Raw genomic sequence first — 15913 nt, forward strand, 5'->3', positions numbered from 1 at the left:
ACTAGTTTCCTAGGCACACCGAGCCACTCTACCTCTGTGTGTTTCCCTTCTGAGACTCCCCTCTTCCTTCCGGCTGGTTGTCTTCCACAGTTTCCACAACTCTGCTCAGACCCTTTGACCCCTCCAGGAAGCCTTCTCTGAATCCCTGCCCAGCCCCTCCCCGGGGTGTCAGGGCCATCCACGGCTCTGCATCACAGTTCCTGCTGCATTGAGTAGGAGCACCAGTGTGTGTGGTCGTTTATCTCCTCCTTAGGAATTTCGCAAACGCAGGAACTTCATTCATCCTCATTGTTATTCATCATTCATAGATGTCTGCTGAACAGAACTCGTTCCAGCTCTGCAAGCTCACCCACCAGCCTGTGGCAGGTTTTTGTCCTTTCTCAGTGAGCTGCTTCTGACACCATTCACCACAATGAGTCCAGCAGGCTTGGAATCCTTATCATTTGCACTTTTTTCCCCCCTAGATTCCATGGTAATAGCAATTTTTGTTTCCTTGTTTATTTGTTTTGATATCATAACGTTTGGAGAAGTATTCTTCTCCATTCCAGTATTCTTGCCTGGAGAATTCCATGGACAGAGGAGCCTGGCAGTTTGCAGTCCACAGGGTTGCCAAGAGTCAGACAAGACTGAGTGACTTAACACAACAACCATCATAACCTTAAATAACATATACTACAGTTGTGTGACTATTTTCCACACATCAGCATTTTCCTCTGGATATGTTTTAGTCACTTTGATCAGACTTGGGAGACTGTTTCCTTGACTCGATTAGCGCAACACTTAAGTCTCATCAGAAGCACAGCCATCACGGTCAGACACAGAACACCAGGACTGCCGCTGCAGCCTGAGGGACAACTGAAGTTCCATTTGGAGGCATCTTTGAACTCACTGAGCAGACATCACGAGCAAAGCTCACCTTCCCAAGTTGAAGAATCTTATGGACAAAACGTTATCACCGAAATTAAACGGTGGCAGACATGTCCAAGGAATGTTTCGGGGATTTGACCCTTTATGAAAAGTGTGATAGATAACTGTGTGGAGGTGGCAACTGGTGGGCAACACAACAGTCCTGGGATGGTGGCAGCACGAGGAAAAAGCGTCACCACGTTAGAAGCCAGGGAAGAAGCACGAACAACGGCTATGTCACCAGCAAGATCAACAGCATGCATCCCCTCTCCACACTTCACTAGGAGAAAAATTGACTCGTGTACATTTTCTTACTGAACTTTTTTGTTAAATAAGCTTTCATAATAGTCATCCAAAAAAAAAAAAAAAAAACACCACGGCAGGCACCACAGTTGGAGTTGCCACCGAGAAGGTAAGTCTAAACCAGTGTATGTCCATTCTTTTTACCTTCAGTTTCTAAGGGTAATGTCTTCTGACCTTGTACCCTGACTCTGGGTGTATTACCCTCTTTGAATACACAGTCTCCACACATTTGTTAACGTGAACAAATATGCAACACCTACACACATAAAGACAAATATGCATCACAAATTTTTCATTATGTCAGATGTTTCAATTTATCTTTTTCTTTGGAAGTATCTCCTCTCATTTAGGATAAAAATATTTCTCTAACAACCAAGTTTCATTGAAGTCCTAGTGAAATAGCCATTATCTTACATATGGGAAAAGTGAGCTAATGTATAGAGTTTTCACGCTTTTGAAAAAAAAAAAGCCAAGGCCCATAATAAGAAATGCATTTTATAGTACAGGCCATTATGCATACACGCACGTGTGCACACACACACAAACACATACATACACATGAAGCCAGAGTTTCATGAAATATTTTTAATGGTGGAACACCTTTGTGAATGTACACTTAAAAATGATTAAAATGGTCAGTTTTATGTTATATATGTTTTACCACAGTTTTTAAAAAGTTTTATGAGGTAATATTTACCCTTACTTTATGCCATTTTCTTTGATCTCTTCTATATTTGTTAATTCTAGTTATCATCCTTTAAGTTGATTTATGACTCACCATGATCACCACTGACTGGTGAAATGCTGACCTGAGGACTTGGAAGGTGAACTTGTTCACTCCATTTTCATACAGTTTACTGGGCTGGTGGCTTTTCCAAAGCATTTGAAATAGCTGCTGCTCCAGCGTTGCTTCCTGGAGAACCCATGGATGGAGGAGCCTGGCGGGCTACAGTCCATGGGTTTGCAGAGAGTTGGACATGACTGAGAAACTTTAATTATTACTATTCAGTTCAGTTCAGTCGCTCAGTCACGTCCGGCTCTTTGCGACCCCATGAACCACAGCACACCAGGCCTCCCTGTCCATCACCAGCTCCCGGAGCCTACCCAAACTCATGTCCATTGAGTCGGTGATGCCATCCAACCATCTTATCCTCTGTTGTCCCCTTCTCCTCCTGCCCTCAATCTTTCCCAGCATCAGGATCTTTTCAAATGAGTCAGTTCTTCCCATCAGGTGGCCAAAGTATTGGAGTTTGAGCTTCAGCATCAGTCTTTCCAATGAATATTCAGGACTGATTTCCTTTAGGATGGACTGGTTGGATCTCTTTGCAGTCCAAGTGATTCTCAAGAGTCTTCTCCAACACCACAGTTCAAAAGCATCAATTCTTCTGCACTCAGCTTTCTTTATAGTCCAACTCTCATATCCATACATGACTACTGGAAAAACCACAGCCTTGACTCGATGGACTTTTGTAATTATTACTATTACTATTAATAAAAAGGAGTGAGTAAAATCAAGCTAGCAATTCCCTGTATATGTGTGTATGAAACTGAACTGAAAACTGAAACATTCACTTAGTGATGTCCAACTTTTTGTGACCCTGTGAACTATAGCCCATCAGGCTCCTCTAGGATTTTCCAGGCAAGAATACTAAGTGCATTGCCATTTCCTTTTCCAGAGGGTCTTCCCCACCCAGATCTCCTGCATTGCAGGCAGATTCTTTACAGTCTGAGCCACCAGGGAAGTCCATGTGTGTATAAGTCACTATTTTTGAAGGCCAAGTTTGGGGCCATGTTTAGAAAGTATGACATAATTGTATAAATTATATCTTAACTTGCAAATCTTTCCTTCCTTAATTTGACGTCTGTAAGTATGTGATTCTGTAGATTACTATTTTTATCTTTAGCACTAGAGGTTATAAATGCTGAAGGCATCTTCAGGGATCAGAGAGTTAACAGAAACATGGGGACTGGCTGGGGTGACATAAGGGAGTTTGCCCAGCCTGGAGGTGCTCAGAGTCCAATAAAAACAAACACACAAACTGCTGTGTCCACAGGGGTCTTTATGTAACCCACAGCCTGTGTTTGAGATCTCACTTACACACAGTTGTTTCCAGAAGTTTGACCATGAAAGCCAGGAAGGGAAAAGTAGGTTCCCTACTTTCCCTACTGAACAGTAGGTTCAGGGAGTGACCACGGAGTGATAGGAGAGACTTTTAAGAAGCAGAAAAATTGAGTACACAGAATGGGAGCATAGCAAACATCACAGCAGTGTACTGAATTGTCGCAATCCTGGTTTTGGATCTGTAATATTAATACTGATGAGGGTGTTATTTGTAGTTCCTATCAGTAATGTAGAATTTTATCCAGCACTCCATAGTGCTTTTATATAATATTAGTAATTATGACTGCCATGTCTTTACCATTTTGAATGTATAAGATGTTTTCCACTGCGCAGTCTCAGATCCCTAAAATGACAGTGGAATGTCAATTACCATCATTTCCACTGTATAGGTAAGGAAAGGGAACCCAGAGATGTAAACTAATCTGCCAGCAAGTGGAAACCCAGACTTCCAGACTCTGTACGTTTTCCATCGCCCCATACTGTGTTCCGCATCTCTGTCCACAGAATGGAGGTCCAATCATGCAAACCTCACATCTCACTAGGTGGAAATTTTTTCTGCTATACCTTACCTAATGTGGCAAAGTGGAAGACAAATAACTTTCTATATAAAGAAGCAATCAAACTTGCACTTGCTTCAGCAGCACATATACTAAAATTGGAATGATACAGAGAAGCTTTGCCCAAGGATGACATGCAAATTCGTGAAGCATTCCATATATTTAGGACCTACTGTATACCACAGGGAACTCTGCCCAATAATCTGAAATGACCTATATGGGAAAGGAATATAGAAGGGAGTTGATACATGCGTATATACAACCGATTCACTTTGTTGTATACCTGAAACTAACATTACATTGAAATCAACTATACTGCAATAAAATTTTTTTAAAAACCTACTGAAAATTGTTATAAGAAAAAAAGAAAAAGAATCAACCAGGCTTATTATAATACTCTCTGATAAAATTTAGTCAGACTGTGACATCTATGCTCAGAGGAGAATAGCTTCATTTCTACTAGAAGAAAATGGGGTCCCCTAGCCCTAAGCACACCTTCAGATGAATCGCAGCCCAAGCTCACTTGTTGACCCAGCCTCCTGAGATGCCCAGCCTGAGAAATACCTACCTACCTATGCCTCTTTCACGAGCCTGACTCCTTTTTGAAATGGTGAACTGGAACTAACAGGACCTAACAGAAACAGAAGAGATTAAAAAAGATGTGGCAAGAATACACAGAACCAAACAAAACCACAAAAGGGTAGTCACTAACCAGAGCCAGACATCCTGGAATGTGAAGTCAAATGGGCCTTAGGAAACATTACTATGAACAAATGGGCCTTAGGAAAGAAACATTACTATGTGACAGAATTCCAGTTAAGCTATTTAAAATCCTAAAAATGATGCTGTTAAAGTGCTGCACAAAATATGTCAGCAAATTTGGAAAACTCAGCAGTGGCCACAGGACTAGAAAAGGTCAGTTTTCATTCTAATCACAAAGAAGGACAATGCTAAAGAATGCTCAAACTACCCATACAACTGGACTCATTTCACATGCTAGTACAGTTATGCTCAAAATCCTTCAAGCTAGGCTTTAGCAGTACATGAACCAAAACATCCAGATGTATAAGCTGGGTTTAGAAAAGGCAGAGGAACCAGAGATCAAATTGCCAACAATCATTGGATCATAGAGAAAGCAAGGGAATTCCAGAAAAACATCTACTTCTGCTTCATTGACTATGCTAAAGCCTTTGATTGTGTGGATCACAACAAACTGTGGAAAATTCTTTAAGAGATGAGAATACCAGACCACCTTGCCTGTCTCCTGAGAAACCTGTATGCAGGTCAAGAAGCAACAGTTAGAGCCAGACATGGAGCAATGGACTGGTTCAGAATTGGGAAAGGAGTGACAGCTGGATACTGTCACCTTGCTTATTTAACTTCTATGTAGAGTGCATCATTCAAAATGGCAGGCTGGATAACTCACAAACCAGAATCAAGATTGCTGGGAGAAATATCAACAACCTCAGAGAAGCAGATAATACCATTCTAATGGTAGAAAGTGAAGAGGAACTAAAGAGCCCATCAATGAGGGAGAAAGAGGAGAGTGAAAAAACTGGCTTGAAACTCAACATTCAAAAAGCTAAAATCATGGTATCCAGTCCCTTCACTTCATGGCAAATAGAAGGGGAAAAGTGGAAGCAGTGACAGACTTTATATTCTTGGGCTCCAAAATTGCTGCTGACAGTGACTGCAGCCATGAAATTAAAAGATGCTTGCTCCTTGGAAGGAAAGCTATGAGAAACTTAGACAGTGTGTTAAAGAGCAGAGACATCACTTTGCCAACGAAGGTCCATATAGTCAAAGCTATGGTTTTTCCTGTAGTCATGTACAGATGTGAGAGTTGGACCATAAAGAAGGGTGAGTGCCTAAGAATTGATGCTTTTGAATTGTGGTGCTGGAGAAGACTCTTGAGAGTCCCTTGGCCTGCAAGGAGATGAAACCAGTCAATCCTAAAGGAAATCAACCCTGAATATTCATTGGAAGGACTGATGCTGAGGCTTCAATACTTTGGCCACCTGAATTGAAGAGCTGTTTCACTGGTAAAGACCCTGATGTTAGGAAAGATTAAAGTCAGGAGGAGGCGGCAGAGATGAGATAGTTTGATAGCATCACTGACTATATGGACATGAATTTGATCAAACTCCAGAAGATAGTAAAGGAAAGGGGAGCCTGGCATACTGAAGTCCATGAGGTTGCAAAAGTTGGATATGACTTAGCAATGAATGACAGTAACAATCTGTTATGGTTTGAATATGTTCACCCAGAATTTATATGTATGGTTGTGTTTAGAAATGAGGTATCTAAGGAAATGATTAAGGTTCAAAGCAGCCATAGGGTGGGGACTTGTGAAAAGAGACATGGACAGCTCTGGGTGCCCTCTACCCTCAGGGCTGATCGAGGAAGGGCCAAGCGAGGACAGGGCCAGAAGGTGGCCAGGAAGCAGCCTTTTCAGTGACTAAACTGGCTAGGATCTTGCTCTTACACTTCTGGCCTTCAGAACTGTGAGAAAATAAATTTCTACTGTTGAATCCACCCAGTCTACAGTACTTACAGCCAGGAAAATCACAGTGCTTAAAGAATTGACCCCTTGGGGAAAAGTCTCTATAAATAGTACTTGCTTCCTGGTACTTTTCTAAATGTATCTGTTCTCAAGTTAACACCACAGTATAGAATACTGAAAATCAACTGATAAAAATAAAAGTAGACTTTTAATTTCCACATTCTGTATGAAAATTTCTGGAAAGGCTTTTACATTCCTTATCCTCCTCACAGATTGTGTGTTTTATATCAGCTCTTAATTACAGAGGCTGGTGTTTAAATGAATATATAAAGATTTATAAAGATTTTTAAGTAGTCAAATTTGAAAATAATTGTTATTCTTATAAATAGATATCAGTTCAGTTCAGTTCAGTCGCTCAGTCGTGTCCGACTCTTTGCGACCCCATGAATTGCAGCACACCAGGCCTCCCTGTCCATCACCAACTCCCGGAGTTCACTCAAACTCACATCCATCGAGTCGGTGATGCCATCGAGCCATCTCATTCTCTGTCGTCCCCTTCTCCTCCTGCCTCCGATCCCTCCCAGCATCAGAGTCTTTTCCAATGAGTCAACTCTTCACATGAGGTGGCCAAAGTACTGGAGTTTCAGCCTTAGCATCATTCCTTTCAAAGAACACCCAGGATTGATCTCCTTTATAATGGACTGGTTGGATCTCCTTGCAGTCCAAGGGACTCTCAAGAGTCTTTTCTAACACCACAGTTCAAAAGCATCAATTCTTCAGCACTCACCTCTCTTCACAGTCCAACTCTCACATCCATACATCACTACTGGAAAAACCATAGCCTTGACTAGACGGACATTTGTTGGCAAAGTAATGTCTCTGCTTTTGAATATGCTATCTAGGTTGGTCATAATTTTCCTTCCAAGAAGTAAGCATCTTTTAATTTCATGGCTGCAATCACCATGTAGTGATTTGGGAGCCCAAAAAAAATTAAGTCTGACACTGTTTCCCTATCTATTTGCCATGAAGTGATGGGACCAGATGCCATGATCTTAGTTTTCCTAATGTTGAGCTTTAAGCCAACTTTTTCACTCTCCTCTTTCACTTTCATCAAGAGGCTTTTGAGTTCCTCTTCATTTTCTGCCATAAGGGTGGTGTCATCTGCATATCTGAGGTTATTGATATTTCTCCCGGCAATCTTGATTCCAGCTTGTGTTTCTTCCAGCCCAGCGCTTCTCATGATGTACTCTGCGTATAAGTTAAATAAGCAGGGTGACAATATACAGCCTTGACGTACTCTTTTTCCTATTTGGAACCAGTCTGTTGTTCCATGTTCAGTTCTAACTGTTGCTTCCTGACCTGCATACAGGTTTCTCAAGAGGCAGGTCAGGTGGTCTGGTATTCCCATCTCTTTCAGAATTTTCCACAGTTTATTGTGATCCACACAGTCAAAGGCTTTGGCATAGTCCATAAAGCAGAAATAGATGTTTTTCTGGAACTCTCTTGCTTTTTCCATGATCCGGCGGATGTTGGCAGTTTGATCTCTGGTTCCTCTGCCTTTTCTAAAACCAGCTTGTACATCTGGAAGTTCATGGTTCACATATTGCTGAAGCCCGGCTTGGAGAATTTTGAGCATTACTTCACTAGCGTGTGAGATGAGTGCAACTATGCGGTAGTTTGCACATTCGTTGGCATTGCCTTTCTTTGGGATTGGAATGAAAACTGACCTTTTCCAGTCCTGTGGCCACTGCACTTGAGTGCAGCACTTTCACAGCATCATCTTTCAGGATTTGAAATAGCTCAACTGGAATTCCATTACCTCCATTAGCTTTGTTCATAGTGATGCTTTATAAGGCCCACTTGACTTCACATTCCAGGATGTCTGGCTCTAGGTGATTGATCACACCATCGTGATTATCTTGGTCATGAATCTCTTTTTTGTACAGTTCTGCTGTGTATTCTTGCCACCTCTTCTTAACATCTTCTGCTTCTGTTAGGTCCACACCATTTCTGTCCTTTATTGAGCCCATCTTTGCATGAAATGTTCCCTTGGTATCTCTAATTTTCTTGAAGAGACCTCTAGTCTTTCCCATTCTGTTGTTTTCCTCTATTTCTTTGCATTGATCGCTGAGGAAGGCTTTCTTTTATCTCCTTGCTATTCTTTGGAACTCTGCATTCAGATGCTTATATCTTTCCTTTTCTTCTTTGCTTTTTGCTTCTCTTCTTTTCACAGCTATTTGTAAGGCCTCCCCAGACAGCCATTTTGCTTTTTTGCATTTCTTTTCCATGGGGATGGTCTTGATCCCTGTCTCCTGTACAATGTCATGAACCTCCGTCCATAAATAGGTATGCTGCTGCTGCTAAGTCGATGCAGTCATGTCTGACTCTGTGTGACCCCATAGACGGCAGCCCTTCAGGCTCCACCGTCCCTGGGATTCTCCAGGCAAGAGCACTGGAGTGGGTTGCCATTTCCTTCTCCAGTGCATGAAAGTGAAAGTGAAAGTGAAGTCACTCAGTCGTGTCCAACTCTTAACGACCGCATGGACTGAAGCCTACCAGGCTCCTCCGTCCATGGGATTTTCCAGGCAAGAGTACTGGAGTGGGGTACCATCACCTTCTCCAATAAATAGGTATACATTTGTCCACATTGCTTTTCTGGTAACTTTTAGGGTAGTTCGTGTAGTGGTCTCTCCAGTTTTTAAAAGAATCCTAAAAGACCAGAAGAGCAAGCATTTCCTGTCAGGTCTGTCATCTAGCAACTGTGTCTGCATGAGGAATGGCCATATGGGTGCAAAGAGCAGTGGTCTGTGGGCCCCAGTTCTGAATAGCATCCAGCAAGTTATTTCAAGTTATTAATGTTCATTTCTCCCATTTGTTGAATCAAAGGATTGAACCATGTTATAACTAAACAGAGCAGCTACATTAGATTTTAGAAAAACACTAGAAAAAAATACCCTTCTTAAAAAAATAAATGTAGGGATAATGACTTCAGTCCGAGCTAACTGGAAAGGAAAACTGTCATAACTTTGACTCTGAAATACTTTTATCTGCTGAGTTCCTTCTTTAGGGTGAAAAGGAAGCAAGAGCCAGCATTTCATCATCAAAACCAGTATATCTTGCCAATTCTTGCCAACACGAAAACAAAAAAAGTTTTGTTCTGCTTCTTTCAGGCATGGAAAAATATGACTCAGTTCTGTCCTCAGTACAAGTGGCAGAGGCACTGTGGTGACCCACATTTCCAACCAGAGGGCATGAGCCTTGGGCCATGGTCAGTGGTGGTACCTACTGAGACACCAGGAACCAGGGAGGAAGTCCGTGACCCAGTAGAACCAAAAAGGAAGTAGGCTGTGGCCCTGGCAGGGAGGTTAAGAAGTCTCAAATTTTCTTGATTGACTGATGAACAGAGGTTCCTTTAAATGTAGAAAGCTCCTAAATCATGAGGTTGATATACAGTTTTTAAAAATTAATGAATCGAAGTGTCTTAACTCTTGATATGGTCAGATGGCTGACGGTGTGATGCTGACTGGTGAAAGGCTTCTCGAGGCAGAGTCTGCGACAGTACATTCACTGTGTTGACAGGCAGGTCTCCACTCTGGATGGACAGGGGGAAAACGCCTCCCAAATGCAGAAGGCACACTGCCTTCCTGTTTCTTTATTAAACTTTTCATTTGGAGGTAATTCTATTAATAGCTTCCCGTGCCGAGAGGTCAGAGGCCCCTCTCCCCAGTTCCCCCATGGTGGCAGAACGCACAGTTGGAGGGCAGCATCCCCCCAGACACCGATGCTGATGGAGGCACAGGGCACTCCGTCACCAGGGGTCCCACTCACTGAGTCGTTAGAGGCACACCACTTCCTCCTCAGTCCTGGCAGCCACTGATGTCTCCTCCATTTCCACAATTCTTTTCATTTCAGGAATGTCCTATAAATGGAATTGTACAGTTAGCAACCTTTTGGCATTCGCTTCTTTCATTCAGCATAATTCTCTGAAGAGTTGTTCAGATGGTTGTACGTCTGCGTCAATAATTCATTCCTTTTTGTCACTGAGTGCTATTCCATGGAATGGATGGACCACAGTTTTACCATTCACTCAAGGAAGACATCTGGGTTGTTTCCATAGGGATATTACAGACAAAGCTGCTGTGGATGCTTGTGTACAGGTTTCTGTGTGAATGTAAGTCTTCATTTCTGTTGGATAAATGCCCAGGAATGTAATTACTGTGTTGCATGTTTAGTTTGTTAAGAAACAGCCAAACTGTTTTCCAGAGTGTTTGCACCAGTTTGTATCTCCACCAGCAGGACATGGGTGATCAAGTTTCTCCCTTTCCTCACCAGCACTGGGTGCTGCCATCATTTTTAATTTTGGCCATTCTGGTACATGTACAGTGATAACTCCTTGTGGTTTTAACTTGTATTTCCATAATGGTTCTTTATGTTGAACATTTTTTCCTATGCTTATTTGCCATCAGTGTATCCCCTTCAGTGAAATATCTTTTCATAATTTTTACCCATTTTCTAACTGGATCATTTGTTTTTTACTGCTGAATTGAATTTTGAGAGTTCTTTATGTAGTTGAGATACTAGTCCTTTGTTGGATATTCACCTTGTGAACATTTTCTCCCAGTCTATGGGTTTGTCTTTTCATCTTCTTAGCATGGTCTTTTGCAAAAGATGGAGTGGGAGGGCCTTTCAGGAAGGGCTTTGGGTTGTGCACAAGCATAGAACAATGATTGCCTTTCTTGTCAGCAACACACAGGATTTTTGACAGGCAAGGAGACTGACAGATAATAATAATACCTCACATGTGGCTCTTTGGCCCAAATCTTATCCTTTGGTGCCTTTTAGGCAGAGGGACCTCCTCTACTCACTTTGGCTTGGACGATGGGAAACTTCAACTTTTAATTTTTGCTGAGAGAAGCCAAACTTTTAAGTGAGAAATGTGGTATGTGGTAAATACTTTCACAAACATTTTCTAAAGGTAATCAAGAGAGAAATAAAAATGGAACATCTGTTGAGAAAGGTCATAAAGTAAGACCATTGCTTATTTTGAAATTCCTCCTTGGAACTCAGACAGTTCCAGTAAGATATGTTAGTTGGCCGATGCCACCATTCTTTCCACATTCAGGAAAGTTCAGGAATGTTTTCTGTTACAAAATCACTGGGAAATCTGATGGCAAGTATACACCTCCATAATTGGCAGAGTTTTGTCCTTGTGCACTCTGTGCGGGTGCCCAGAGAAGACCTCTCCCCTCTGCCTGTGAGGTTGCTGCTGACCTTCTGGGGAGGTGATAAGCATTCTTACTTCCTCTCACACCTTTCCTTAAAACAGTAAGACCCTTTCTATTTCTTGAAAGCATGTCTCTTCTTCTACTGTTGCCCAATGCCTGGAATAGTCTTCAGTTACACAGTTACAGGGTCTGAGCAGGCCTGCTGACACGCAAGGCCTGGTCTCCAGCACCATAACCTCAGCAGCTGCAGGGTTTGGATGATGTGACTGTTCCCGGCCCTCAACCCCAGCAGCCTGGGCTCCAGGCTCCATGGCCTGCGGGGCTGCCACATGGGGGCCTTTGAGTTCCACCTGTGGGTCTCATGAGTGTGAGTCTGAAGAGCCTGCTTTAACACAGATGGGCCCGCAGCCTTCTGACTACTTCGGCCACATGGGAGGTGAGGCAAGTGTGTCCCGTGCTCTGGGAGTGCCCGCCTGAGGGGTCTCAGCGCATGGACGAGGTCTCAGCCAACTCACAAACCTTGAGCAGAGTCCACAGACACTTTCCTGAAAAATGACTTTCTGTCATTTAGCACAGACACACCCGAAGGTCCTTCTGTGGAACCATGGTGAAAGCCCTTACTTAGAGCCGGACAGCGGCCTCTTACGCACAGCGCAAACGAACCCTTGACAAAGTCAAGGCTGATACCCACTCAGCGACAGCAGAGCCAAATGAGGTGCTCTGTTCATCGTCCATGTCCAGTTGGTGTTCAAAATTCCAGGATTTTTAATTGAAAATAACCAGAAAAACTCTCAAAATTCGAAATCCTCAAGATTCACAAAGACTGCTATTTACTGCACTACAATCTAATCTTTATTTTGATTTTAAAAATATTATCATTTTTTAGAGCTGCATTGTGATCCTCTTCATCCTGTTTCTGGTATTAGAATGCCTACATCTATTTGTTAGCATAACCGGGGCACGCCCACTCCAGTAGCCTGCAGGATTCGTGCCCTGGGTGGAGTGTGGACCAGGCCATGGTGGGCCGGCAGCAAGTGCAGTGACAGCAGACCTGCCATTTGGAATCTCCGGTGCTTGGCAGAAATCTGGTGCGTGGTGGGTTTACTGTTCATTCTGAATAGGTGTGTGCGTGAACATGCTTTGTGAACACACAGCTTTATTTTGTTGGTCTGAAGATTCTGGTTCTGAATACCTCAGACTCTTATGTTTGCCTAAAAAGTACAGGCTTTCCAGGTGGTAAAAGCACAACCTACATTATGGTGAAGAACCGCCATAAAGTGGAGCCAAGGGCCCCCCTGCTCTGGAAGAGGGCAGAGTGGCCCTGCATGGGCAGTGGGAGCATCTGCTTAGGGTTCCGGGAACACACACACTGCAGCCTGGTTCAGAGATCTGGGGTCTTCATTACAAACAGTCTCACTAGACTTGCAGGAAATCAGCGTCTCCTCTAGGCTGGTCCTGTCAGTGCCGATCAAAGACCCCACGGCTCCATTTCTGCTGCGATGATTAACAGTGAGCCCCCGCAACTCACCTCCCTGCTCAGGAGCCAGCGAGGGTGCAGGGCTTGGAGCTGCCACTGTTGTGGATGAATGTGGAATGTTAGGAGAGCCAGGGGTTTCGGGGAAAAACAGGCAAAATACCTTGAAGTGACTCTTCCACCCCCAGCCCAGCCCGGGGCCACTTCTGGTGCACGGCCCACAGCTGTAGTGGTTAGGACGCTGTTACCACGTGGCCATGTTTCCAGGAAGGAGCCTCGGAGCCTGGAGATCAAGCAGCTCTGGAGGAGAGAGTTGTTGAGAAGGGTCATGGAGCACTTTGGGGCGGGGACCAGCATGCAAGTGTGGAGGGGGCCGGCATGGTGCCTGTGAAAGGAATTGGGTCAGAACGCTGTGCCCAAGCCCAGCTGTGCACAAAGGAGCAGAGGCGCTCTTCCTGGCCCTATGACCTTGAGCTGCACAGCCCAGCCCCCCTGCAGGACCGGCCTTGGGCTGGGGCCCCAGGGAACCTTACAGACAGATGAGCAGTCAGGGCACTGTGCTGCCTTGGCTGCCCACTTTGACTGTGAATTTGCTGATTTGCTTACCCATTATAGACCTCAGTTTACCCATCTGTAAGATGGGGATCGTACCATCTCCCTCACAGCTGCTCAGAGTTGGGCAGCGGACTTGTGTAGTCACTCAGTAAACAGCAGCTCTGTTTTATTCACCCAAACCGACACTGTGCGTGTATGCATGCTAAGTTACTTCAGTCGTGTCTGACTCTTTGTGACCCCATGGATGGTACCCTGCTAGGCATCTCTGTCCATGGGATTCTCCAGGCAAGAATAGTAGAGTGGGTTGCCATTTCCTTCTCCAGGGGATCTTACCGACACAGGGATCGAACCCTCATCTCTTATGTCTCCTGAATTGGCAGGTGGGTTCTTTACCACTAGTGCCTCTCAGGAAGCCCCAAACTGACACTGCTTGCTGCTGCTTGCTGCTTAGTCACTTCAGTCGTGTCTGACTCTGTGATCCTATGGACTGCAGCCTGCCAGGCTCCTCTGTCTGTGGGATTCTCTAGGCGAGAGTACTAGAGTGTTTTGCTTTGGCCTCCTCCAGGGGATCTTTCCCACCCAGGGACTGAACCTGGGTCTCCTGCATTGCAGGCAGGTTCTTTACTGCTAAGCCACCAGGGAAGCCCCAAACCAACACTCCTATTACCTGATTCACCATCACCGTACATTAGATCTGCACACAGAGACACTTTGATTTGCCTGCACTGTCTTAGGCAAGTCAGCGGAGAGTCGAAATACCCATGGTGACACTGTTCTGAACATCACTGGTGGATTAACTCTGGGTCTGTGGCTCACGTGTAACTCGAGGCCCCCAAGCAGTACGTCAGGAAGCACTGCCTTCATGGATGGAAAGCCTCGGGAGTCACTGGCTCCCTCCTGTGTGTTAAGAGCCTGTGCTCAGCACTGCTGCAGATACTCCTATGTGGAGAGGCCACGCATGGTCGTCTGCCTCAGGCTGTGTTTATTCCTGGGGAATAGTGACACACCAGCTGCTGAAAATATTGTGACTTTGGGTTTTTTGTGACAGCTTCTCCACGTTTCCTTCCTGCAGGGCCATTTCATTTAATTATAGCATAATAGTAAACTGCGGCGATTCTGTACATCCTCACTGAGCAGATGCATTTACATCTTTGTTGTCAGTGGGAGCTGCTTGAAGAAAACACGTGGCATTCGCTTGTGGAGTTCTCGCAGCTGTAGGCACGCAGCACTGTCCTTTGCTCCTTGGGGGCTGTTGTCCATCTTTCCTTCTCCAGGACTGCTCGCCCCTCCGCCAGGTCCAGAGGGGACCTCAGGTGTGTCCAGAGGGGACTGTGTGCTGCAGCAAGCCGATGGATGGGTGGTGATGGAAAGGAAGTGCCTCCTCTTCTTCATCTTTATGCCTGCTAGTTGTGAACTCCAGAATTTTCTAGAATTCCACCTAAAGACAGAGTTAGCCCAGTGAGAAAGGATACAGAACTGAAACATAAACACTGGCTCGTTCATGATCCAGAATCACTTACCATGTTAATACACTGACCTCTTGTTTCATCTGGGTTTTTTCATCTATATATAGTTTCATCTTTACCCATAGGTTCTTTGCAGGATAAAAGGAAAAACGAAGACAGCAGGCACAACAGAGGCAGCCACGTCCGCTACAAATGCTCCTAAAGCTCTCTTCACTTATAAACCTAGGCAGACCCCCCAGGGACCCCTGAGGCCCTTGAGACGTGTAAGGACACAAGGACCACAGGCAGAACTGGAATAAAGAGCCCCAGAGGCTGTGGTGCCGAAGCCAGAAATAGGCAAGAACTTTAAAAATGTGAAACTAGTAGACCCTTAGGCGACTTTCAGGACAGTATTATGTACTTGAAAGAAGAGCAGACCGCCAGGAGGAACACCACTATAAGAAAGAGTTGTAGGGAATTTTAAACATAATTTTTATTTTGTTAATTTTTTTATTATAAATTTTGTTGATTTTTTAAGGTATTATGGGTTATTTTTGCAGTCTTCAAAATTAGGTGGTTGACTCTTGGTTTGAAAAACAACAACAAAAATCCTCTATTGTATACTCTGTACTCAACACGGGGAGGTGGGAATAAAATATACTTTTTAAAAGAAATAAGTTACAAAATTCAAAGGACCAACCTAAGAACAGAATGGATTCAGGGATGTGAACTCCAGGTACAGAGTGTGTTTGAGGGAATCTAGACTATGCAGTAAAAGCACAGGGTGAGGGGGTTTCTGCTTTCATCAATGTGGGAACAGTAA

The 15913-nt window shown here is 44.1% G+C and overlaps 2 pseudogenes; both read left to right on the top strand.

Annotated features, from left to right (window-relative positions):
- The first annotated feature begins 937 nt into the window (after positions 1 to 937).
- Positions 938 to 1224, top strand: LOC123329042 (annotated as a pseudogene).
- Positions 1225 to 3960: 2736 nt separating this feature from the next.
- LOC112578997 lies at positions 3961 to 4052 on the top strand (annotated as a pseudogene).
- The last annotated feature ends 11861 nt before the right edge of the window (positions 4053 to 15913 follow it).

Source organism: Bubalus bubalis, chromosome 14, assembly GCF_019923935.1.
Source record: "Bubalus bubalis isolate 160015118507 breed Murrah chromosome 14, NDDB_SH_1, whole genome shotgun sequence".
In the NCBI taxonomy this organism is placed as follows: Eukaryota; Metazoa; Chordata; class Mammalia; order Artiodactyla; family Bovidae; genus Bubalus; species Bubalus bubalis.